Source organism: Rhinopithecus roxellana, chromosome 1 (genome assembly GCF_007565055.1).
Source record: "Rhinopithecus roxellana isolate Shanxi Qingling chromosome 1, ASM756505v1, whole genome shotgun sequence".
In the NCBI taxonomy this organism is placed as follows: Eukaryota; Metazoa; Chordata; class Mammalia; order Primates; family Cercopithecidae; genus Rhinopithecus; species Rhinopithecus roxellana.
In genome coordinates this window covers 167,929,872-167,954,319 of record NC_044549.1, presented here as the reverse complement: position 1 = coordinate 167,954,319, position 24,448 = coordinate 167,929,872, and the positions used below count along the sequence as shown (strand labels likewise).

The following is a 24,448-nucleotide window of genomic DNA, read 5'->3' as shown; positions in this document are numbered from 1 at the left end:
AAATGTAAAGCAATGTTGAGATGATGAGAAAAGGTAAAGTCTCACATGACAGTTGTACGATGGCTCTAGAAAGAAACAAGTTCAGATTGGATACAAACGATACAAAAAATGTAATTGGTACATTATCTGGTCTATTTGACTATTGGAAAGTAATACTAATAATGAGGCATATGAAAGAAAATTAGGTGTATAACTAAGCAAGTTTAAAAAGAGAAGCAACAATCAACTTGCAGAAAAATAAGAATTTGTATGAGAAATAAAACAGAGTACACTAGTTGGCTTTGCAGTAAAAATACACAGTACTTATAAACACTATTTAACAAAAACCTTATCAAGAATTATAAATAGTTCTAAAGTATTATTAGCAATATATATCTTTAAATGAAGTAAGCAGGAGGATGGTATAAGAGAGCTAATTCCTCTTGTCCCATAAAGAATATCAATATGCAGTATAAAATTGGTATATTAAGAAATAGCAATACAAGATATTTGGCAATCTAGAGATCAGAATAAACGGATGAGAGATTTAAGTAGTTACCTCTAGGCTGGGTGCAATGGCTCAAGCCTGTAATACCAACACTTTGGAAGACTGAGGTGGGCGGATCACATCAGGTCAGGAGTTCAAGACTAGGCTGGCCAACATGGAAAACCCCATCTTTACTAAAAATACAAAAATTAGCTGAGCATGGTGGTGCACACCTACAATCCCAGCTACTAGAGAGGCTGAGGCAGAAGAATCGCTTGAACCCGGGAGGCTGAGTTTGCAGTGAGCCAAGATCATGCCACTGCACTCCAGCCTGGGCAACATAGCAAGACTCTGTCTCAAAAAAAAAGTAAAAACAAATAAGTGAAATAGGGGGAGGTTCCAAGATGGTCAAATAGGAACAGCTCGAGTCTACAGCTCCTAGCATGAGTGACGCAGAAGATGGGCTCTTTCTGCATTTCCAACTGAGGTACCACGTTCATCTCACTGGAGCTTGTCAGACAGTGGGTGCAGCCCACAGAGCGTGAGCTGAAGCAGGGCAGGGCATCGCCTCACCCAGGCAGTGCAAGGGGTCGGGGACTTCCCTTTCCTAGCCAAGGGAAGTCATGAGAGATGGTACCTGGAAAATCAGGACACTCTCACTCTAATACTGAGCTTTTCCAATGGTCTTAGCAAATGGCACACCAGGAGATTATATCCCGTGCCTGGCTCAGAGGGTCCCACGCCCATGGAGCCTTGCTCACTGCTAGCACAGCAGTCTGAGATCCAACTGCAAGGTGGTAGCGAGACAAAGCGGGGGATGTCCACCATTGCTGAGGCTTGAGTAGGTAAACAGAGTGGCCGGAAGCTCGAACTGGATGGAGCCCCATGCTGCTCAAGGAGGCCTGCCTGCCTCTGTAGACTCCACTTCTGGGGGCAGGGCATAGCTAAACAAAAGGCAGCAGAAACTTCTGTAGACTTAAACATCCCTGTCTGACAGCTTTGAAGAGAGTAGTAGCTCTCCCAATATGGAGTTTCACATCTGAGAATGGACAGACTGCCTCCTCAAGTTGGTCCCTGACCCCCGAGGAGCCTAAATGGGAGGCACCTCCCAGTAGGGGCTGACTGATACCTCATACGGTTGGGTGCTCCTCTGAGACGAAACTTCCAGAGGAAGGATCAGGCAACAACATTTACTGTACTGCAGCCTCTGCTGGTGATACCCAGGCAAACAGGATCTGGAGTGGACCTCCAGCAAACTTCAGCAGACCTGCAGCTGAGGGTCCTGACTGTTAGAAGGAAAAGTAACAGAAAGGACATCCACACCAAAACCCCATCTGTACATCACCATCATCAAAGACCAAAGGTAGATAAAACAACAAAGATGGGGAGAAACCAGAGCAGAAAAGCTGAAAATTGTAAAAATAAGAGCGCCTCTCCCCCTCCAAAGGAACACAGCTCCTCGCCAGCAATGAAACAAAGCTGGACAGAGAATGACTTTGATGAGTTGAGAGAAGAAGGCTTCAGATGATCGGTAATAACAAACTTCTCCGAACTAAAGGAGGATATTCGGACCCATCACAAAGAAGCTAAAAACCTTGAAAAATGATTAGACGAATGGCTAACTAGAATAAACAGCATAGGGAAGACCTTGAATGACCCGATAGAGCTGAAAACCATGGCACAAGAACTACATGATGCATACACAAGCTTCAGTAGCCAATTCGATCAAGTGGAAGAAAGGATATCAGTGATTGAAGATCAAATGAATGAAATGAAGCAAGAAGAGAAGTTTACAGGAAAAAGAGTAAAAGGAAATGAACAAAGCCTCCAAGAAGTATAGGACTATGTGAAAAGACCAAATCTACGTCTGACTGGTACACCTGAAAGTGATGGGGAGAATGGAACCAGGTTGGAAAACACTCTTCGGGATATTATCCAGGAGAACTTCCCCAACCTAGCAAGGCAAGCCAACATTCAAATTCAGGAAATACAGAGAATGCCACAAAGATACTCCTCGAGAAGAGACACTGCAAGACACATAATTGTCAGATTCACCAAAGTTGAAATGAAGGAAAAAAATGTTAAGGGCAGCCAGAGAGAAAGGTTGGGTTACTCAGAAAGGGAAGCCCATCAGACTAACAGCAGATCTCTCAGCAGAAACTCTACAAGCGAGAAGAGAGTGGGGACCAATATTTAACGTTCTTAAATAAAAGAATTTTCAACCCAGAATTTCATATCCAGCCAAACTAAGCTTCATAAGTTAAGGAGAAATAAAATCCTTTACAGATAAGCATATGCTGAGAGATTTTGTCACCACCAGGCCTCCCTTACAAGACCTCCTGAAGGAAGCACTAAATATGAAAAGGAACAACTGGTACCAGCCACTGCAAAAACATGCCAAAGTGTAAAGACCATCAATGCTAGGAAGAAACTGCATCAACTAACGAGCAAAATAACCAGTTAATATCATAATGGCAGGATCAAGTTCACACATAACAATATTAACCTTAAATGTAAATGGACTAAATGCTCCAATTAAAAGACACAGACTGGCAAACTGGATAAAGAGTCAAGACCCATCAGTCTGCTGTATTCAGGAGACCCATCTCACATGCAGAGACATACATAGGCTCAAAATAAAGGGATGGAGGAAGATCTACCAAGCAAATGGAGAATAAAAAAAAAAAGCAGGGGTTGCAATCCTAGTCTCTGATAAAACAGACTTTAAACCATCAAAGATCAAAAGAGACAAAGAAGGCCATTACATAATGGTAAAGGGATCAATTCAACAGGAAGAGCTAACTATCCTAAATATATATGCACCCAATACAGGAGCACCCAGATTCATAAAGCAAGTCCTTAGAGACTTACAAAGAGACTTAGACTCCCATACAATAATAATGGGAGACTTCAACACGCCACTGTCAACATTAGACAGATCAATGAGACAGAAAGTTAACAAGGATATCCAGGAATTGAACTCATCTCTGCACCAAGCAGACCTAATAGACATCTACAGAACTCTCCACCCCAAATCAACAGAATATACATTCTTCTCAGCACCACATCACACTTATTCCAAAATTGACCATATAATTGGAAGTAAAGCACTCCTCAGCAAATGTAAAAGAACAAAAATTATAACAAACTGTCTCTCAGACCACAGTACAATCAAACTAGAACTCAAGATTAAGAAACTCACTCAAAACTGTTCAACTACATAGAAACTGAACAACCTGCTCCTGAATGACTACTGGGTACATAATGAAATTAAGGCAGAAATAAAGATGTTCTTTGAAACCAATGAGAACAAAGACACAACATACCAGAATCTCTGGGACACATTTAAAGCAGTGTGTAGAGGGAAATATATAGCACTAAATGCCTACAAGAGAAAGCAGGAAAGATCTAAAATTGACACCCTAATATCACAATTAAAAGAACTAGAAAAGCAAGAGCAAACAAATTCAAAAGCTAGCAGAAGGCAAGAAATAACTAAGATCAGAGCAGAACTGAAGGAGAGACACACAAAAAACCCTTCAAAAAATCAATCCAGGAGCTGGTTTTTTGAAAAGATCAACAAAATTGATAGACCTCTAGCAAGACTAATAAAGAAGAAAAGAGAGAAGAATCAAATAGATGCAATAAAAATTGATAAAGGGGATATCACCACTGATCCCACAGAAATACAAACTACCATTAGAGAATACTGTAACCATCTCTATGCAAATAAACTAGAAAATCTAGAAGAAATGGATAAATTCCTGGACACATATACTCTCCCAAGACTAAACCAGGAAGAAGTTGAATCCCTGAATAGACCAATAACAGGCTCTGAAATTGAGGCAATAATTAATAGCCTACCACCCAAAAAAAGTCCAGGACCAGACGGATTCACAGCCAAATTCTACCAGAAGTACGAAGAGGAGCTGGTACCATTCCTTTTGAAACTATTCCAATCAATAGAAAAAGAGGGAATCCTCCCTAACTCATTTTATGAGGTCAACATCATCCTGATACCAAAGCCTGGCAGAGACACAACAAAAAAAGAGAATTTTAGACCAATATCCCTGATGAACATCGATGCAAAAATCCTCAATAAAATACTGGCAAACCGAATCCAGCAGCACATCAAAAAGCTTATCCACCATGATCAAGTGGGCTTCATCTCTGGGATGCAAGGCTGGTTCAACATACACAAATCAATAAACGTAATCCAGCATATAAATAGAACCAAAGACAAAAACCACATGATTATCTCAATAGATGCAGAAAAGACCTTTGACAAAATTCAACAGCCCTTCGTGCTAAAAACTCTCCATAAATTCGGTATTGATGGAACATATCTCAAAATAGTAAGAGCTATTTATGACAAACCCACAGCCAATATCATACTGAATGGGCAAAAACTGGAAGCATTCCCTTTGAAAACTGGCACAAGACAGGGATGCCCTCTCTCACCACTCCTATTCAACATAGTATTGGAAGTTCTGGGTAGGGCAATCAGGCAACAGAAAGAAATAAAGGGTATTCAATCAGGAAAAGAAGAAGTCAAATTGTCCCTGTTTGCAGATGACATGATTGTATATTTAGTAAAACCCCATCATCTCAGCCCAAAATCTCCTTAAGCTGATAAGCAACTTCACCAAATTCTCAGGATACAAAATCAATGTGCAAAAATCACAAGCATTCTTATACACCAATAACAGACAAACAGAGAGACAAATATTGCGTGAACTCCCATTCACAATTGCTGCAAAGAGAAAAAAATACCTAGGAATCCAACTTAAAAGGGATGTGAAGGACCTCTTCGAGGAGAACTACAAACCACTGCTCAGTGAAATAAAAGAGGACACAAACAAATGGAAGAACATTCTATGCTCATGGATAGGAAGAATCAATATCATTAAAATGGCCATACTGCCCAAGATAATTTATAGATTCAATGCCTTCCCCATCAAGTTACCAATGACTTTCTTCACAGAATTGGAAGAAACTACTTTAAAGTTCATATGGAACCAAAAAAGAGCCCACATTGCCATGACGATCCTAAGCCAAAAGAACAAACCTGGAGGCATCACGCTACCTGACTTCAAACTATACTACAAGGCTACAGTAACCAAAACAGCATGGTACTGGTACCAAAACAGAGATATAGACCAATGGAACAGAACAGAGCCCTCAGAAATAATACCACACATCTACAGCCATCTGATCTTTGACAAACCTGACAAAAACAAGAAAGGGGGAAAGGATTCCCTATTTAATAAATGGTGCTGGGAAAATTGGGTCACCATAAGTAGAAAGCTGAAACTGGATCCTTTCCTTATTCCTTATATGAAAATTAATTCAAGATGGATTAGAGACTTAAATGTTTGACCTAAAACCATAAAAACCCTAGAAGAAAACCTAGATAATACCATTCAGGACATAGGCATGGGCAAGGACTTCATGTCTAAAACACCAAAAGCAATGCCAACAAAAGCCAAAATGGACAAATGGGATCTAATTAAACTAAAGAGCTTCTGCACAGCAAAAGAAACTACCATCAGAGTGAACAGGCAACCTACAGAATAGGAGAAAATTTTTGCAATCTACTCATCTGACAAAGGGCTAATATCCAGAACCTATAAAGAACTCAACCAAATTTACAAGAAAAAAACAAACAACCCCATCAAAAAGTGGGCAAAGGATATGAACGGACACTTCTCAAAAGAAGACATTCATATAGCCAAGAGACACATGAAAAACTGCTCATCATCACTGGCCATTAAAGAAATGCAAATCAAAACCACATTGAGATACCATCTCACACCAGTTAGAATGGTGATAATTAAAAAGTCAGGAAACAACAGGTACTGGAGAGGATGTGGAGAAATAGGAACACTTTTTCACTGTTGGTGGGACTGTAAACTAGTTCAACCATTGTGGAAGACAGTGTGGCGATTCCTCAAGGATCTAGGACTAGAAATACCATTTGACCCAGCCATCCCATTACTGGGTATATACCCAAAGGATTAACAGTCATGCTGCTATAAAGACACATGCACACGTACATTTGTTGCAGCACTGTTCGCAATAGCAAAGACTTGGAACCAACCCAAATGCCCATCAATGGTAGACTGGATTAAGAAAATGTGGCACATATACACCATGGAATACTATGCAGTCATAAAAAAGGATGAGTTCATGTCCTTTGTACAGACATGGAATAAGCTGGAAACCATCATTCTGAGCAAACTATCACAAGGACAGAAAACCAAACACCACATGTTCTCACTCATAGGTGGGAACTGAACAATGAGAACACTTGGACATAGGATGGGGAACATCACACACTGGGGCCTGTCATGGGGTGGGGGGAGCGGGGAGGGATAGCATTAGGAGATACACCTAATGTAAATGACGAGTTAATGGGTGCAGCACACCAACATGGCACATGTAAACATTTGTAACAAACCTGCACGTTGTGCACATGTACCCTAGAACTTAAAGTATAATTTAAAAATAATAATCATTAATGTAAAAAATAAATAAATAAATAAATGGTTGCCTCCAAACAGTGGAATGGGAAAGGAAAAAATGAGAGTTCAGGGTATAGGGAATTTTCTTAAATTGTTAAATTTCTTTTGGCACCATTTTAATTATGTATGTATATTACTTTGACAAAGAAATTGAAAAGAAATATTTATCGTGGCTGATTCAATTCAAGCTAACATGTGTTGGTCACCTTCTTTTTTCAGATCAGTGTGAGTTGTGGAGAATGAGGAGATAAGAAACAATTTGGCTTCCTGTTGAGGTTACTTAGGGAAGGGGAGAGACAGGGGCTAGAGGAGTCAAGAGCATAGGCTCTGGTGTTAGGCGGGGGTGTGAATTCCAGCCCCCACCCATGCTGGCTGGCTGACCCTGGGCAACTTCTCTCTGCCTCTGTTTCCTCAGCTATAATATGGGGATGGTAATAGCACAAGCGTACTGTATGTGTTTGGTGGGGAGGCTTAACTGAGTGAATGGATATTCAGTGAGTGCTTTGGTATGTAGCACATACCAAATGTTCAATAAGCTGCAGTTATCACTGTATTTTAGATAATGACACACACATCATGAACTTGTAAGTACAGTGTTAGAAGGCCATCCTAAGTGCCTAGAAGGCAGAGCCCACGGATTTCTGAAAATTACTTCTTGGATAAAAATAATTGTCAGTTACAGGGCACTGATTATGAACTGAAAAGCTTTGCAAAAGCAATCCACTGTGTGACAGACCTCTGAAGCCAGGCATGTTGGCGTGTATTTTCTTGGCTTCTGTCTCCTGCCTTGTGCATATCAGGCCAGGTTTGGCACCTCATTACCTTCTCTTGGCTTCCCCAGTTCCATTGTGCAGTCACCTCTTAAGTTTTCTGCCCTAGGGTAACTGCTAACAGCATTTACCCCATCTTCTGGCTGTCAACTGAAAGGCCACTGTGAGTTCACTTCCTGAGAGGGGCCCTGCTGGAGACCAAATAACCCAACCAAATTGCCAGAATTTCACATTTACTTTCTGCAAGAGCAGACAGGGAAACTCTGTTTCTGCCTCTGACAACCTCATCTATTATGATCTCTGCTATATTCTCTTCTTGTACGGATATTTTGTCACCTATGTGACCAGGGAACAGTCCACAGGAAAACACAGGAGAACATGTAAAGCATTTAAATGCAGAAATATTTTAGTTGTGTAGCCATACATAAATTTTCAAAGTCTCATTAATAAACGTTCATTTATTTGAGTATTATTCAGCCTCTAAAACAAAGGTTTTTAAAACATACATAACAAGTGTTAAAGTTCTTTTAGAATTTTCCTAGTAGGTTTTTTTAGTTTTCACCAGAAGACACCCCCACTAGGGAGGGAAAAAAATATTCAAAACATGCTATGATCTTAAGAGGAAAAAAGGAAATAAAATGATGTATTCCATATGATCTTATCTATGTAAGAAGAGAAAGATAAAGACAACTGGAAGAATATAAACCAAAATGCTAAGAGAGGTCGTTCTGGGTTCAGAGATTTAGCAGTTTTTCTTTCTTACACCTTTTCTTTTATATGTATAGTCTATTATGAGAATGACATATATGTTTTAAAAATAATAGCCTCAAGATAAATAACACAATTAGATTTAATTCCACAAGTAACTTCAGTATTTACTATTTTCTAATATAATTTTAGGTGCTTTTAGAGTTCAAGGTACTTGGTAATAAAATGTATTTTATTCATTTAGTATTTGTTTAATGGCTTCTTATTATTGTCATTATTCCTTAGTAGATTTTAGACCTCTTGTGGGCAAAAATCAAATATTAGACTTCTCTGTAATACAGCTGCCTGGCCCAGTTCTTCTTTGATATTAAATGCTTATAAGTATTTCAGCTTTGGAGCGGGACAAGGAGGGATGGTCCTTCCTATCTGCCCAACAACATATGATACTTGAAACAAATTTTCAACAATGACATTTGGACATTTATGGCCACCTCTTTCATTAGCTGGAATTCCACTGAACTAATCCTAAGTTCTAAGTTTAGTGCCAATTACCTAAAGGTTAATGTGGTCAAGCAATACCAGGAGAATTGGGGTTTTTCCAAGAAATGGTCTGTATCACGTTATGTTCAGGATGAGAGAGTGATTGACACTGTAGAACTGCTCCCTTGGGAGACCCAGAGTGTCCTGCTGTGCTCCTCTCAGAACAGGGTCCTACTCGGTGAGGTTTATGGGAGGAAACATAAAGGACAAGGAAGTAAATGAAGCTGGGCAGAGTGTGTGGACGAGTTCAATAATTATTTACAAATCACCATGGATGCAGTGATGAACAAGTCCCTGCCCTCACAGATATTACTCTCTAGTAGAGCTAAACTCCATTAGATCTCAATGTTATCAGAATGGGATGCCCCTGAAAAGTGAGAGATTTGAGGCCATGTACTAAATCAGAAGAGGCAGGAACAAAAAATGTACATTTTGCTCATCTGTGGATATGTCAACCACTATCACCATCCTTTTTCTTACCTACCCCCAACCCCACCCCCACAAAAAGTTAGAATACATTCACTACAGAATAGCAAGGCGAAATATGCCATGTATCAACAATAATAAAAAAAGTATTGTGTGTATGAACATGATTCTCCAATTCAGAATTCTAATCACAACCATTATAGTTAATTGAGGAAGCTCTTAGTAACTCAGAGAGAATCTACAGCATTTATTTGAAAAGTTTCCTCAGTCTGTCAGAAGACCTCATCTTACGGGGCTTTAGCAACAGTTACATTTAGCTTCACTTTCTACATTTGCCCCCTCGTTCATACTCGGGACAGTCGACTTCTTGATGTGTCTGAAATGCATCGACATCATTCCCACCTCAAGGCTTTTGCTTTTATTGTTCTCTCTGCCCGGAATGTTCTTCCACCAAATCTTTACATGCCTCTTCTCCTCATATTTTTCAATTAGTTGTTCAGATATCACCTCCTTACAAAGGCCTTCCAAGACCACCTTCACTAAGATACCCTCAGCCACCTCTAACCCTTTACCCTGCTTTATTTTTTTGTACAGTACTATTACCTGAAATTATAAATACTTTTTTTGCCCTAGAATGTACATTCCAGGAGTATAGGTTTCTTGTTTGCCCTCTTCCCTGTCTACATCTCCAGAGCCTTAGAAGAGTAGGTGATTTAGAGTAGATACTCAGTAATATTTGTTGAATGAATAAATGAATGAATTTAGTTGAACTAAGTTTACCCAGACAGAATAATCAAAAGCACGGGTCAGTTAGATGTAAAAATTGTAATTTATCTCTACAAACATTCAACACTAAATCTTTCATTGAACCATAGGTTTCACAATAAAATCACCGTTATTGAGCATTGAAACATGTGTATGCCTGCGTGTGTGTGTGTGTGCGCGCCCACACACACACACACACACACACAGAGAGAGAGAGAGAGAATTAAGCAAAGTACCAAAACATAAAAGTTTTCTGAAACTCATGAGTTACATTTTGGTCACTTAGACCAAAAAGCCCTAATTTCCTAATCCGTTGCATTTCAGCCTCCTTTGCAGCAGGCATCCCGTGGGAGAGCAAGAGATAGTATCTAGGGGCTGTGTTTACCAAAGGGATGCTCTACTCTGAAAGTCCCCTGGCTATTGTCACACCATTTGTTTTTCATGATTGGAATGTGTGGCATTATTGAAGGGTGGGCTGGTGTCTAAATTGAATGGGTGAAGAGAAACAGAGAGACATTCTCTTTGCCACCTTTGTAGATAGGCGGTTGTGGAGTCTATGTACTGAATTACCCACTGTCAATTATTGATGGTTTGGCTGGAATCATTTACACTCTCTAGTTACTTTGACATCTAGCCAAAAGGTAGCTGCCAGCCTGCTAGGAACCTCCCTTTTATCTATAGGGAAGTTCAAAGGAAAAGATTCAGCAAACCAAACTCATCTGCACAAGCTTTTGTGGATTTCTGGAAGACTCAGGTCATGTTGCTTATTCATAAGAGTTTAAGTTCATTCATTTATTCATTTAATTTTATCCAGGAAAGGCTGACATCCATCAATTTGCACTAATACAACTCTAGTGGTTATTAAATTACTGAAATATTTGTGTAGCCCTTGGTAAGTGGCCACTACTCTGAGCCTTTCATCACCAGGGTCATTTCACCAGACCTTCCCAAAGTCACCACTCAAAGGTTAGTTCTTGGCACAGCAGGGGACCTTCAAAACCAGGTCTCTGAGAGAACAGTTGAGGTCCATTCTGAGTAGTAGTGCCCACTACTTTCCATATAATAAATATTTGATTATCACCTCACCTGAGACTGTAATAGCAGTAAAACCTGCACTTGAAAGGTCTATGTTCATTACTTCATAAGAAATTCAAGACTAGCTTAACAGAAATGGAAGTCACATAATCTGAAAATATTAAATTGTTTTGAAACACCCTTAAAGGAGAAGTCTCCCAGGATCTAATTGTATTGCTTTGCCCTACCAAAACAAACCTCACTTGCTAAATGAAGTTTAGCCTGAAGCTGCCTCCTTCCATATTTTAAGCTTGGCCTGAAGGTTTCTCTGTACATTGTGAACTATAACAACTGGAAGTATAAATACTCCGTAGCCTACACTTGTGCCGGTCACTGAGTTTGGCCAATCAAATACAGTCAGCTGTTTGAACCATGTCCAAATAGGGCAAACACTGAACTGTAATCAGTTCAATGCTTTCTGTACCTCACTTCTGTTTTCTGAACGTCACTCTCCTTTTTCTGTCCATAAATCTTCTTCCACCACGTAGCTGCGCAGGAGTCTCTGAGTCTACTGTGGCTCAGGGGGCTGCTGGAATCGCAAATCGTTCGTTGCTCAATTAAATTCCTTTAAATTTACTTCAGCTGAAGTTTTTTTTTTTTTTTTTTTTTTTTTTTTCTTTTTTTTTGAATCACACTCTGCCTAATTCGAGAGCATTTCCGCCCGCAAAAAAAGACATTCTGGTTTTAACATATACACCCACAAAGGCACAGGGATCTTGCTGTCTTGGATCCTGTATTATAGCCATAGTTTGGATGTTAAGAGTCAACTGTATTACATTCCCAGGAGCCATAGCATTGCACCTCCAGAGAAGGTCTGAAGACTGGGCTCAATTAATCACATATACTACAATGCTTGGAAACCTATTCATTTTCTGGGAAAAGATCATCCTCAACAGGTTCCACAAAACTACATAAAACTTGCATAACTGACTGCAGTTTTTATGTTGCAATTTAGACAGTTTCTAAAAAATAAATAAGAGGCCTACTGTGGAGCTGACCCAAGTTTGAGCCATGCAGAAGGTCCTGAATTGGTTTAAAGGCCCTGGCATGGATATATGAAAAAGAAGACCTAGCTGTTGGTACACAGCACGTAAAGCGAAAGAGAACAGGTGGGATGAACATCAGTGATAGTAAAATGCAGAGACCTGCTGACATGTTTCTCCCTCTCAAGAAGAATGAGGAGTTTTGGTGCTGATCAATCACTACACTGGGCTGACTATAAAGGACTCTAAAGACTAATGGAAGAAAAATAGGTGACTTTATTGTACTACTGTACTTACCTCATCATGTTGTTTTAGTAATTTTTGTTTCTGTAGGAAGCTTCCCTAGTGAGTTGCTTCTGCCTCCACAGAATGTAAGTTCAATTTGCCATTTATTTGAGTACTGGATAGAACCATCTCTCCATGCTAAGCCCTGCTTTCTTTAAAATTTTAAGCCCAGTGCTCACAAGTGATGAGCCACTACCATCAGGCTTTCTTTTGTAGAGAAAGGAAATAGGAATGCATGTTCTTATCAGTTCTTATGCCTCTGGTTTTATTTTACAAGCAGCCTGGACATGTGAATTAATGTGTGGCTCTGACCAAAACAAAACATTACTTAGAAGCAAGTGAGGACTTTTTTTCTCCACTTAAAGTATCTGGCTCTACAAAGCAGGAAATAAATACTTTGCCTCACTTCAGCATTCCTGTCCTTGGCAGTTGATTTGGCTAGACAGGTGATAAACAGGAGAGATTTTAGGGGGAAGCTCTGTCTAGGGGAGAAGGAATAAGAAGGAAGTAGGTCAAAGCCTGGCAAGGAATTTTAGGAAGGATCTCGCTTTGGAGAAGCTATTGACAGAGCTTGAAGCAAATGAAAATCAAGTCTCAATTTATTCAGCAAATAATTACGAGGAATCAAGCCGAGTAGAATTGCCACTCCGGGTGAGGTTATCTGAGTGAGTACAGAATCATTCTCATTAATCATTTTATATCAGAATTATCAATCAAATCTTCTGCAGATATTCTCTGCATAACCTCATAGTTGCGGAATTGTGAGCTAAATAGGCTTTGTCCTTGCCTCTCAATCTGTGTTCATTGGAAAAGACATGCAGCCAGCAGAACATAATTAATTGAACACTCAACTTTGCCTCTACAGCTTCCTGCATGTTGTACCTGAGTGAAGCAAGACAATGAGTTCTTGGAGACCAAAAGTCTTCTCTTACTCGTATTTAAACTGTAGCATCTAGGACCGTGCCTGGCATGAAGCAGACCTTTAATACTTGTCTCTGGGGTGCTCAAAAGAAAGAAAGAAGTACAGAGGCTGTTCATGAAGTCTGGAAACATAGGTGAATATACATCAGATCATCAAGGACATCTTCCATCTGTGAAAAAGTGAAATAGCGTTATCTGTATTTCCAGACATTGTGAAATACTGAGTAGAAAAAAAGTTGTGGAACTCATGGTTTATTCAGGGTGAGAGCCAGAGGGAATTTGCCACCTATTTTGTCTTCAGCAAAGACTTCCTAGAAGAAGTTTCAATGCTCTTTGAATAAAGCAAGAGGGCTTAAAAGTTTACCAAAGGAAGGATTGGGGTGAAACATGGACAGGAACTGATGACTTCTCTCTGTGGTGTGACTGACTCTCCTATTCATCTTCCAAGTCTTTATTTAAATCAGTGGTTCTCATCTGGGGGTAATTTTGCCCCCAGGGATATTTGACAATGTTTAGAACTCCTTTTGGTTGTCACAACTGGAATGGAAAGCCACTGGCGTCTAGTGAGTAGAGGTCAAGGGATGCCACTAAACCTCCCATGGGGCGGCAAGACAGCCCCCCATAACAAAGAACTATCTGACCCAAAATGTCAAAAGCACTGAAGCATACAGGCCCTGGTTTCATTGAGCCTTGGGAAAGCTTTTCCTGATACACCTCAAACTACACTAATTTCCTGTAATATCCTCATTTTACTTTGTACTTACCCTACATAGCATGTATCACAATTATAATTAAATACATTGTATCTGTCTCTTCCACTAAAACAACACTTCATAGAAGAAGAAATGTACGTATCTTGTTCCCCATTGTATTGTAGCATCTATTACGATGCCTGGCACATAGTAGATCCTCAATAAATATTTATTGAATGAATGAATGAATCAAGAAATAACTAATATGGAAAAATAAGAAAAAGAGATACTCAAGTTGTTAAGCAGAGCTGCAGTTTCAGGAATCACCTGAAGTTTGACCAGTGATCTTGGATTTCTCCATTTCAGTTCAAGAAACTAATGAGTTCAGTCACAGTATGAAGGGAACATAGAACTAATAAACTCTATAACATTTTTAATGTATAGATTTATTGCAGTGTTTCAGCACTTTAGTTCTTTATCACTAAAGGAACTTGGATGCCAACCCTTTCAAAAAAATCTTTGGGAGTTGAACCAGGATGGATCTTGTGGCAAAGAATCTTCATCGGCTGCTAGGACAGCCATTCAGGCTCACTTTCCCATTCTCTCTTACAGCCGTGTGACACCATTCTGGTCAACAGGATAAAAAGCAGATCTGCTGAGACAGGATTTCTGGGAAAGCTTTTGCTTTTCTGTTAAAAGGGAGAGGCAAAACAAGTACCAACCTTCTGTTTGTTTCTCCTGGTTGGACCCAGTATCAGCAAACTGCCTATGCCTGCAGTAATTATTAAATGAGGAAAGTATAACCCACCTCTATTTAAGCCACTGTAATTAGGTTTTCTCTTACCTGCAGCTGAATGCAGCCCTACCTGATGATACATTTCTCTGCCGTGGTAGCTTATCTTTTTTCATGGTCTTCTTAATGATGCAAAAGCAGAAACAGAGATGGTAGGTAGCACAGCTTGGCCTGGGCTTAATCTCATCTGAAGTAGAAAGAAAATAGAAGGATCTAAAGTAGTAGAGGTTGTAACCTTGAAAGATTTGTGATGGAGCCCAGTGCTGCTTTGTGGTGAGTCTCAGAAAAAGAGATGCCAGAGCTCATGGTTTAAGAGGGGGAGGGGGAAAAGTATTCATAATACAGTGTAGCTGATTTCCTGTTTACATATTGCAAGTACCTTGTGTGTGTGTGTGTGTGTGTGTGTAGTGCTGAGGCGGTAGTTAGAATATGAGGATTTTAGATGCAGTTTTTAAGGTTCTGCATGGAGGGAAAGACCTGAACACAAAGTGGCTACTCTACAAACTCTTGTGGATACAGGCTTCAAAGCACTTCTACCTTCTTCTGCTCTTCTCTCTGCTCTTCTACTCTAGGCTATGAGAATCTTGGAGGTAAGAACCATGTCTTGTTGCTCTCAGTTTCTCTGGTCTAGGAAGAGTGCCATGCCTAGACCATAATATCAGTCAATATTTTCAGATTAAGCACAGTTTTCTCCCCCTTTATCTTAGAGTGCATAGTTGTAAAAAAGAAGAGATGTAATGAAAGTCTGGAGGAGATTCATTTCATTTCTTTCCTTCACTTCTGTTTTTTTTTTTTTTTTTTTTTTTACAAGCAGTACTTCCTATATTTTGAATAGAACATGAAGCCCTGAGTTAGCCAAAATCCTTGAGAAAAAAAAACATTTTTCCAGAAAATAAAAATAGGAAAAGAAAATTTTCCCAAATTTATATTCCATGGAACCCAGTTCCTTAAAATAAATAAATTATTTAATTTGAGCAATACTGGATTAAAAAGTTACAGTCTTTGATACACTAATGTATGTTGTATCTTTCTAAGAGGTATATGGTTTGTTACTCTTCAAGTCCCTATTTAACTATGTAACCCCAAAAGGATTCCAGGACAACAAATCAGGGAATGATTATATAATTATAATATGTGTTCAGGTGTGGCAAAGTTTGGAAACTGCTGTTTTCGATCATGAGGCTTATGAGGAAAATACAAGGGCGTTGGTGAAGAAGGAACTGAAAGGAAAAAGGATGGCAGCTCAGAAAAAGGGAAATTCAAGCAGACAAAAAGACCCAGAAGTTATGATAGGAAAGTGTAGTTTGATGCCTGCCATCATGGTCTCTAAATGAGTAGCATAGCATGGAGACCAAAGAATTTACATTGGCAGAAGCGTTAGGCTAAGGATCAGGAGCCTGGCAATGTACTCCAGAAACGTTCTTTAAATGATTTGTATCACTTCTCTAAACTAATTGCCTCAGGGGTGATGGGGCATATAATGCCTTCATTTCTTCTTTCATGCAATCTTATTTGAAATGAGTTACAAGCTAAGTTGCTGGGGAACTTTTGAGTTATTTCAAGAGGATAGTCAAATCATATGTATGAAAAAATTTGGTGCTTTGTTTTTTAAAAAAGTTATGTTTATTAATTTTTGTCTGAGGTCCCTGAGAATCTTAGGCAAGTTTTCATACTAACAAATTAAGAGCAGTTAATTTGTAAGTAGTGTTTATGCCTGAGAGATTGGTAAGTGGTTGAGCTAATTGACAAAATAACTTATCAAAATGCATCTGCCACACTCTAGTGCGATATGCCTAATGATCATTGTGTCAAAGTAGGAAATTGAGTCAGGTCAGGAATGGGCCTCCAATTCATGTTTCAGAAGTGCTGAGTTTGGTATTCGTTGACAGATTTTAAAGTTCAGATAGACAAACACATGTTTTTTCCTTTTGACTGAATTTGAAAGTTCCAAGATAGGACCCCTGGAGCTATGAACATTGGCACAGCTTGGCAAGCTCCTCATTTTGGAAATACTTTGTGAAAACAACTTTGGTCCATCAAGTATTAATACCATTTGATAAAAATCAGTTTTTGTTTGGTGTGTCTTTTGAAGCTAGTGTAACTCCTGGTCATTCTATATGACTATAAAAGCTTTTTGGAATCAAATCCTAATCCCAGCATGTTTTTCTTGTTCATTTAAACCTTTTATACACATGTGGGAGCTAGAGAGAGTGGAAAGCTTTTAGGACTTAAGCTTAAATTGTCATTCTCATGCATGGTTTCTGAAAAGTATTTGGCATGTTTGTATTTGTAAGATAAAGTATACATTTATGGTCTTAAGCATTTTCTTTTTTCTCTTTATGCTTATTTGTTTGGTTTACAAAGACTATCTTAAAATGAGAGCGCGAAATTTGGATTGCTTGATTTACCACCTTGTAGAAAATATCTGTGGGTGTTGATTTTCTAGGTCAACCCCTGACTCAGGATCCTAAAGAGAAAAAGTGTTCTCAACCCAAACTCAGTAGTATTAATACTACCACCAGCCCGTCCCCAAGCCTAATAAAAAGCCTAAATAAACTGAACTCACAAAAGCTGAGTTCAGTGCTGTAAGAGTTGAACGTAACCTCTAGAGGTTTTTTGGTTTGGGTTTTTTTGTTTGTTTTGTTTTGTTTTGTTTTTCCATGAAAAAGAAGCAACTGAGGCTGCTGAGCAGAAATTCATAGCGCTTTATTTTTCCTCTTGGGCCGTTGTGCCCAATAATCATAATATTGGCAAATAGAGTTAAACTATAAGAAATTCATCTGGCCGGGCACAGTGGCTCAGGCCCATAATCCCAGCCCTTTGGGAGGCTGAGGTGGGTGGCTCACGAGCTCAAGAGTTAGATACCAGCCTGACCAATATGGTGAAACCCCATCTCTACTAAAAATACAAAAATTAGCCAGGCATGATGGTGCATGCCTATAGTCCCAGCTACTCAGGAGGCTGAGGCAGGAGAATTGCTTGAACCCGGGAGGTGGAGGTTACAGTGAGCCGAGATCGTGCCACTGTACTCCAGCCTGGGCGGCAGAGTGAGACTCCATCTCACAAAAAAAGAAAAAAAAAAGAAATTTATCAAAGGACTAAATTTAAATGGATTTAGGAAAAGCTAAAAAGATATTGTTAATCCTGTAAAGCTGAAGATTGAAGTAAATAAGTTTCTCAGAGAGTTATTGTGCATGAAATGAACTGTATCAGTTAATTTTTGCTATCTAAGAAACACTTCCAAAATTCATTTCTTAAAACAGCCACCACTAAATATGTATAATTATCACATGTTAATTTTAAAAAAGAAAGGGAAAAAATGTTGAAACCACCATTTACTTTAGTTCATGATTCTACAAAGTCTGCAGTTTGGGGCTGGCTCCAATGAGTAGTTCTTCTGACCTGGGCTGCGGCTGATCGATCTCTGCTGGGTTCACTCATACATCTGTGGTGGGTGAGTTGTGAACACTCTGGTCTAGGATGGCCAAAGCAAGGACAGCTGAGGCCTCTCTCCATGTAGTCTCTCAGTCTTGTCCTTATTCAGATACAACTTCCATACCTTTTCTGTTTATTTTTGATCTCTCCATGTCTCTAAATTCTTTTTGTCATTTCCTTAATCTGGATCTTATTAGAACATCCCCAGGGTCAACATCCTTTAGCTGGGTTGCCTGAATTTTCTTGAGACAGGGAGTAAAGTGAAAGCCAACATTTCTCCTGACTTATTTTTAATAACCTTTAGGGTTATTGTATTTGTGTCTTTTATAGTCATCAGCCTCAAATGCTTTCAGGAAGGAACTACAGTCCAAACAAAACTAATTAATTAATTAGGTGGTCAAATGATTAAAAATTGATGGCTAAACAAATTAGCATTTTTATCTAATTTATTGCTTTCTATCTCTACTCCCTGTTTCCTGTATGTCTCAGATGAGCTCACCAGTCCCTGGCAATTTTGCCCTTAGAAACTTCATCCCGTGGCTGATGTGGGACATCACTTAAACTCTGCAGCCACTGCAGAATGTGCCCAGATTGTCTCTCACCAATTGATCAGGAGGCTCTAAGTGACTGATTGCTACCTCCGTCAACACAGGATGTTTGGACATAGCTGTTTGGACAAGGCTGTTTGAGGCCCCCTACAAGACTTGCTGGCAGTTGGGAGGGGGACATGGCCCAAGGGTCAAGGTTTGAAAGCAGCTACTCATCTCGCATCAAACAGCAAACCCTCAATGCTTATTGGGGAATCTACCCTGTGCCAGGCCCCCAAAAGGAGGCTCTGGTGAGCAAAATTGATACTAGCTCTGCCCTGATGGGCTGTAGTCAAATTAGTAAGAGCATCATTTGTGAGTAGTCTTCCATGTAGGTATACAAACTCTAATGAGTGTTGTGAAGAGAAAGCATTGGGAATACAGGTTTCAGAAGAGGGAAACTTTAAAATTATGGTGGTTGAGAATGAAGGAGCAGACTGACCAGGAAAACATACCAGATTACCAGCTGGTAAAACTGACACCATGGATTTTCCCCCAGCAAGGTTTAGCTGTCCACATGCAGACTCTAAGAAATTGAACAATTAGATATATCCAGGGCTGGCTGGCTGGCTGGTTTCATGCTGGTTGGATCTGATGAAATTACTAAAGTGTAAGGGAGTTCTGAAATGACACAATGTGGAATGCAAATTCAATAACATAAGTGAAAAGTGGATGAGGCTTTCCACCCTTCATGGTGGGCTTGACCAGCTCAAGCCTATGACAAGGTAGAGCTGGCAATCCTGAGCTATGGTATATTCCATCTGAAGGTAGCCATTGCCACTCATCTAAAAGTTATATTTGATGATAATCTTCTACAAAAATTATCAACCATATATAACAAAATTGCCTTTAGGCACCCTTAGATTTTTAAATGAAGTTTTCTCTATTTTATTTATTATTACTTTCTTATAAAGTTCACTTTGTGCAAACTTCTTTTTCTAAACACAGTGTCAAAGGAGCCCAAGTTAGCAGCTGAAATGCACGGAAAACTATCATGGTAACAGAAACTTCAGGTTTAGACATTTTGTAAAATCAGCAAAGGGCCTGAAAGCTCATGCTATTTAAATCCATGCCAGTTTTCAGGATTTGTATTTTATGAAAAAGGGAATCAATATGATAGGTGGAAGAGTGAATGCAATGACAACTCCAATCATTCACACATGTTCATCATTGCCTGCAGGACACATAGCAAATCCCAGCACTGGTGATAACGGCAGAGCAATTCTAGCACTGGTGATATTGCAGGAGTACATACAGCACTGGTAATATCACAGAAGACTCTACTCAGGAAAGTTTATCTGATCTGGTCTTACTGCTTCCAATTAGTCTGGATTCCTTGAGGGCAATACTGGCCCTGTCTTCCCAGAATCATTGCAAACTTACTGATTAATGCACATTTTCCACCTGTTCCAGTCTTGTGTGGCCAACCTATATCTTCCATAATGATCTTCGTAGGCTTCATGGGCTAATACACCACACAGCTGATAGCAACAGGCTGTGAGATCCAACAGATGTTCCAGAGTTTAAATCTTGGCCTTAAACTTTTGATAAATTTAGTTAACCCCTCTGAACCTGTTTCCTCCTAAGCCTCAGGTTTCTTTTAAACTATATAAAAACAGATATATAAAACTAAAAGATAAAATGAAATAATCTCTTAGATATTTTACATTTTATTATCTTAAATAAAAATTTATTTTGGTACTCACTAAAATATTTTCAATAATAATTATAGGGGGAGCATTGTAGTGGTGTGATTCGGAAGACATTATGAAAGTGTCAGCTCTGCCCATTTCTTATTTGCTTAGGCTTGATGGCTTCTTTGCAGGAATCAAGCCACTTGGCCACTTGAGACAAGTTAGTGAAATTAAAAGTAGGTAATATAATTTGTAAATCCACCAGTGGGAATACATAAAAAATACTGCAAGCTGAAAGTGAATGAACAAGTAGGGATAATAATTGCAAGTCCTTTGGGTTGTGGAAATTGCACATGACACATGACCCACAACTTACAGAGCAGATAAGAACAGGAGAGTCAATGTTAAATGTTAGTAAATTTAAGTGTTGGTAAATCTTAATGCTTTTTCTAAAAATTCAGAATCGAAGCTCTAACTTTTCTCCCTGAATTTCAACACGTTTAGTGGTTCCCAAACTTGGGTATGCATCCAAGCCAACTGGAGGGTTTGTGACTCCCACAGTTTCTGATTAAGTCCATCTGGGGTAGGACTCAAGAATTTGCATTTCTAACGAGTTTGCAGATGAAGCCCATGCTGCTGGACTTAGGGACCACACTTTCAGAAACACTGCAGTAGAGCATCTTGAAGACTCCCCAGGTTGCATCCTCCCGTAGAACTTTGGTGTGTGTATAATACAAATCTCGTCAGGATCAGTGCCATCAAGAAGTAATATTCCCTTTATATTCCAGTTTATATTACCCATTCATGTCCTACATTTCCCTTCCACCCACTCCACACTATCTATTACCCTTCCCCCAATGAAGGCGGAAAGGGTCTAGAGGACAGGGGAAGGATGGCGCATCCTCTTTGCGAATGCAGCTGACAGTGACTTGCACTACCTGGTAAATTCATGCCCTCAGCATGTTTCCCCAGGGTGAATTAATTGCTTTGCTTTTCCTTTTCCTTTGCATAAAACTAGGCAGATTTGTCCGTCTGTTTGAACAAGACTTTGTTGCCAGCACTTTTCGAGGATGGCCAGCATGTGGCTGCTGTATCAGGTTGATAGTGTTGTCAGGAATTCCAGGGTGGGTATTGTTGCTTGCATGGGGAAATGCTAACTGAGGTCAATTCTAGTTCAGCTTCCTACTTACAGAATTATGGCAGGACATAGGTTTGGCCCCTGTAAGATGAATAGGTCAGCAGAATCATATTGTCCTCCTAATCCAGGCATCTCTACTTTTAAGCCTTAAATCAGAACGTAATTTTCCTGTATTTGAGATCCAGCAATTCATGTCCTCAAATGAGATATTTTACAATCAGAAACACAGACAGCCAGCCAAAAAATTCTAAGCAAACAAAAATTTTAAACCAAAGGTGTACATTTAAAAGTTCTATGTGTTTTGTGTCTTTTAATTTTGAATTTGAAAGTCTTTTTTTTTCAATAATTATTGCTGAGTAACAAAACTATCCCAACATTCAGTGGCTTAAAACAACCCTTCTGTTTCTTTGCTCATGAGTCTACAATTTGCACCATTCTTGGTAGGACTCTGCTCTGTGTAGGGTCAGCTAGGGTGGCTCAGCTAAGCCAGAACAATCTATTTCCAAATGGGCTCCACTCACTTTGATTGACAAGTTGGTACTGGAGTTGTTGGCTGGGACCTTGGTTTTCGTCTTCTGTGGTCTCACCACATGACTAGCTTGGGCTTCTCACAGCAGTTTGGTCTCTGGGAAGTAGGGCTTCTACAAGGTGCCTCTACCCAGCATGCAAAAGCAGAAACTACCAGACCTTCTGTAGGCTTCAGCTTGGAACTGGCCCATCATTCTTTGCATTACATTCTGTTGCTTAAAATGAGTCACAAAGCCAGCCCAAACTCAAGGAGAGAGTAGACACAGGGGCATGGACAGCAGCAAGTGTGGGTCTTTGGAGCCCACCAAAGCAACAGCCTACCACAGTCATGATGATGCTGGATTTTCCACTCCCTGCTGTTTCAGAGCTCTTTGCATTCCATACCACAATCAGGCCAGCTCAGCATAAACAGAGGCAGGTTGTTAATCTCAGGATGAACAATAGTGCTTCCCAAAGAGGGAATAGTGGCTTTGACTTTAGTTGAGAGAGAATTGTCAGAGTGCAAGGACATGTGTCTGCTGAACAGGCATCTCTGTTAACTTGCTGCCCAAACACTCTGCTAGTTACTTTATCTCCCCTTATCCTGCCTCCTTTTTTCTTCATAGCACTCACCACTGCCTCATGCTTTATTAAGTAGTTGTTTACTTGGTTATTGTCTGTTTCCCTCCAGTCAAATGTAAAACTCCCAGGGGAAGATGTTCGGTCTCTTTTGCTCTCTGCTGGATGCCCAGCACCGAGAGTGCCTGGCACACAGAAAGCCCTGCATAAATATTTATTGAATGAATGAGTATATAAATTTCATAACTGAAAATCTGCATATGAGAATATGCAGACATGACAACTTCAAAATAAGTTGCTATGATGCAGGGTTTATGGCTAAGGTTTGTCTCTCTCTATAGAGCCTGGGCTGCATGTCCCTTTGTTGCATATGGGGTGTACCCTCTGCCAGTTTCCATGGTGTCATTGTTCGGAGGTGTCAATGGAAATCAATCATGGGGTTAGAGGGTTTTTCTGTAGAACCTCCAGTTCCTTTATTTGGCCAATTAGGCTTTGTGCTCCCATTTCCAAACACAGAGGTGGGAGAAACATGAACCTGGCTTTATCTAATGCCTTAGTTTTAAGGAACAAGCATCTGGTGCAATGCTGTATTATTTCCAATTAAAACTTGGATATCCTCATCCTTGCTAAGACTGGTTTGTGAACATTAGCTATTCATTCCTAAAAAGAGGCTTAACCAGATAGTTTTTCATTATATTCTGTCTTTCACTTGATGGAGAGGGGCGGGCAGGCTGGCTAGCTTTCTTTCTTTTTCTTTCTTCTCTTTTTCTCTCTGGTTTGCTTTCTACTAGTCTATAGATTTTTTCTTTTTTTCTATAGCATCCCTTTGAAAACTCAGTATAATTTGTGAGAATCCTCATTTGTGCTCATCCTCCTGTCCATGCACTCTTTTGATTGTTTATCAATCACAGAAAAATCAGATTTTCTTAATGAATATTATGCGCTTGTATCTCATTTGGTTACAGGTCACCTAGAACTGTCACTTGTGGGACCTCGCCTTTGAATGCCTAGTCTATTCCTTGTCATTTATGGAGTCTTTTTCTGAAATCCATTTATTCTGGCTCTGTGCAAAGCGGTCCTCAGTGCTATGGTTTCCAACCATTTTACCAGCCCTGAAGACACTTGTGTGTTTTCAAAAGAGGTTAAAAAAATTGCTTTGAAAAAGCATTTAAAATATTTCTGTTGGATTGTGTTCTGGTTATTTTCCTCCATGTCTTTTTGTTTTCCCTTGTTCCATCCCCCTCCTTGTCCCTATTCATGCTTGTGTCACTGAAGTATGGCTCCTCTACTCACAGCAGCCTCAGCCCGGTCTGGCTGCACAAGGAGGCCATCTGGCTAAGAGTGTTCTCTAAGAGCACTAATGTGAGTGTTTCAGATTATAATAACCTTAACCAAGTTCTTCAAAGATGCCATAGCTGTCAGAGTTTTCTGAGCCATTTTAGATCCTAGGCCTAGAGATGCTAGAATATCAAGTGTGTTTTAAGTCCAAATAAGAAACCAACAATATCCTGTGAGTTTGCACCCTCCATGCAACACACTGCTCCAAGGCACTTTCCCAAAACCAGCTGTGAGTTAGTGAGTCTGGAGTTCTGCGTTGAAGTGGCCCAGTTGAACTTCTGAA

At 39.7% G+C, this 24,448-nt stretch overlaps 1 protein-coding gene and 1 non-coding gene across 3 annotated transcripts in view; both read left to right on the top strand.

The window, feature by feature from the left end:
• RARB (retinoic acid receptor beta) overlaps positions 1-24,448 on the top strand; it is a 424,940-nt gene that overhangs the window by 151,587 nt on the left and 248,905 nt on the right. The window contains exon 1 of one of the 2 annotated variants that reach the window (XM_030933192.1): positions 15,430-15,537. The exons of the other annotated variant lie outside the window; for it this stretch is intronic. The gene's annotated coding sequence lies outside the window, so the exon portion shown is untranslated. Of the gene's footprint in view, positions 1-15,429; positions 15,538-24,448 lie in introns of those variants that run through there. 2 annotated transcript variants of the gene reach the window in all.
• On the top strand, positions 8,272-8,336 carry LOC115892143. Its single transcript, XR_004052031.1, has one exon. It is a non-coding gene; the product is annotated as a U7 small nuclear RNA (small nuclear RNA).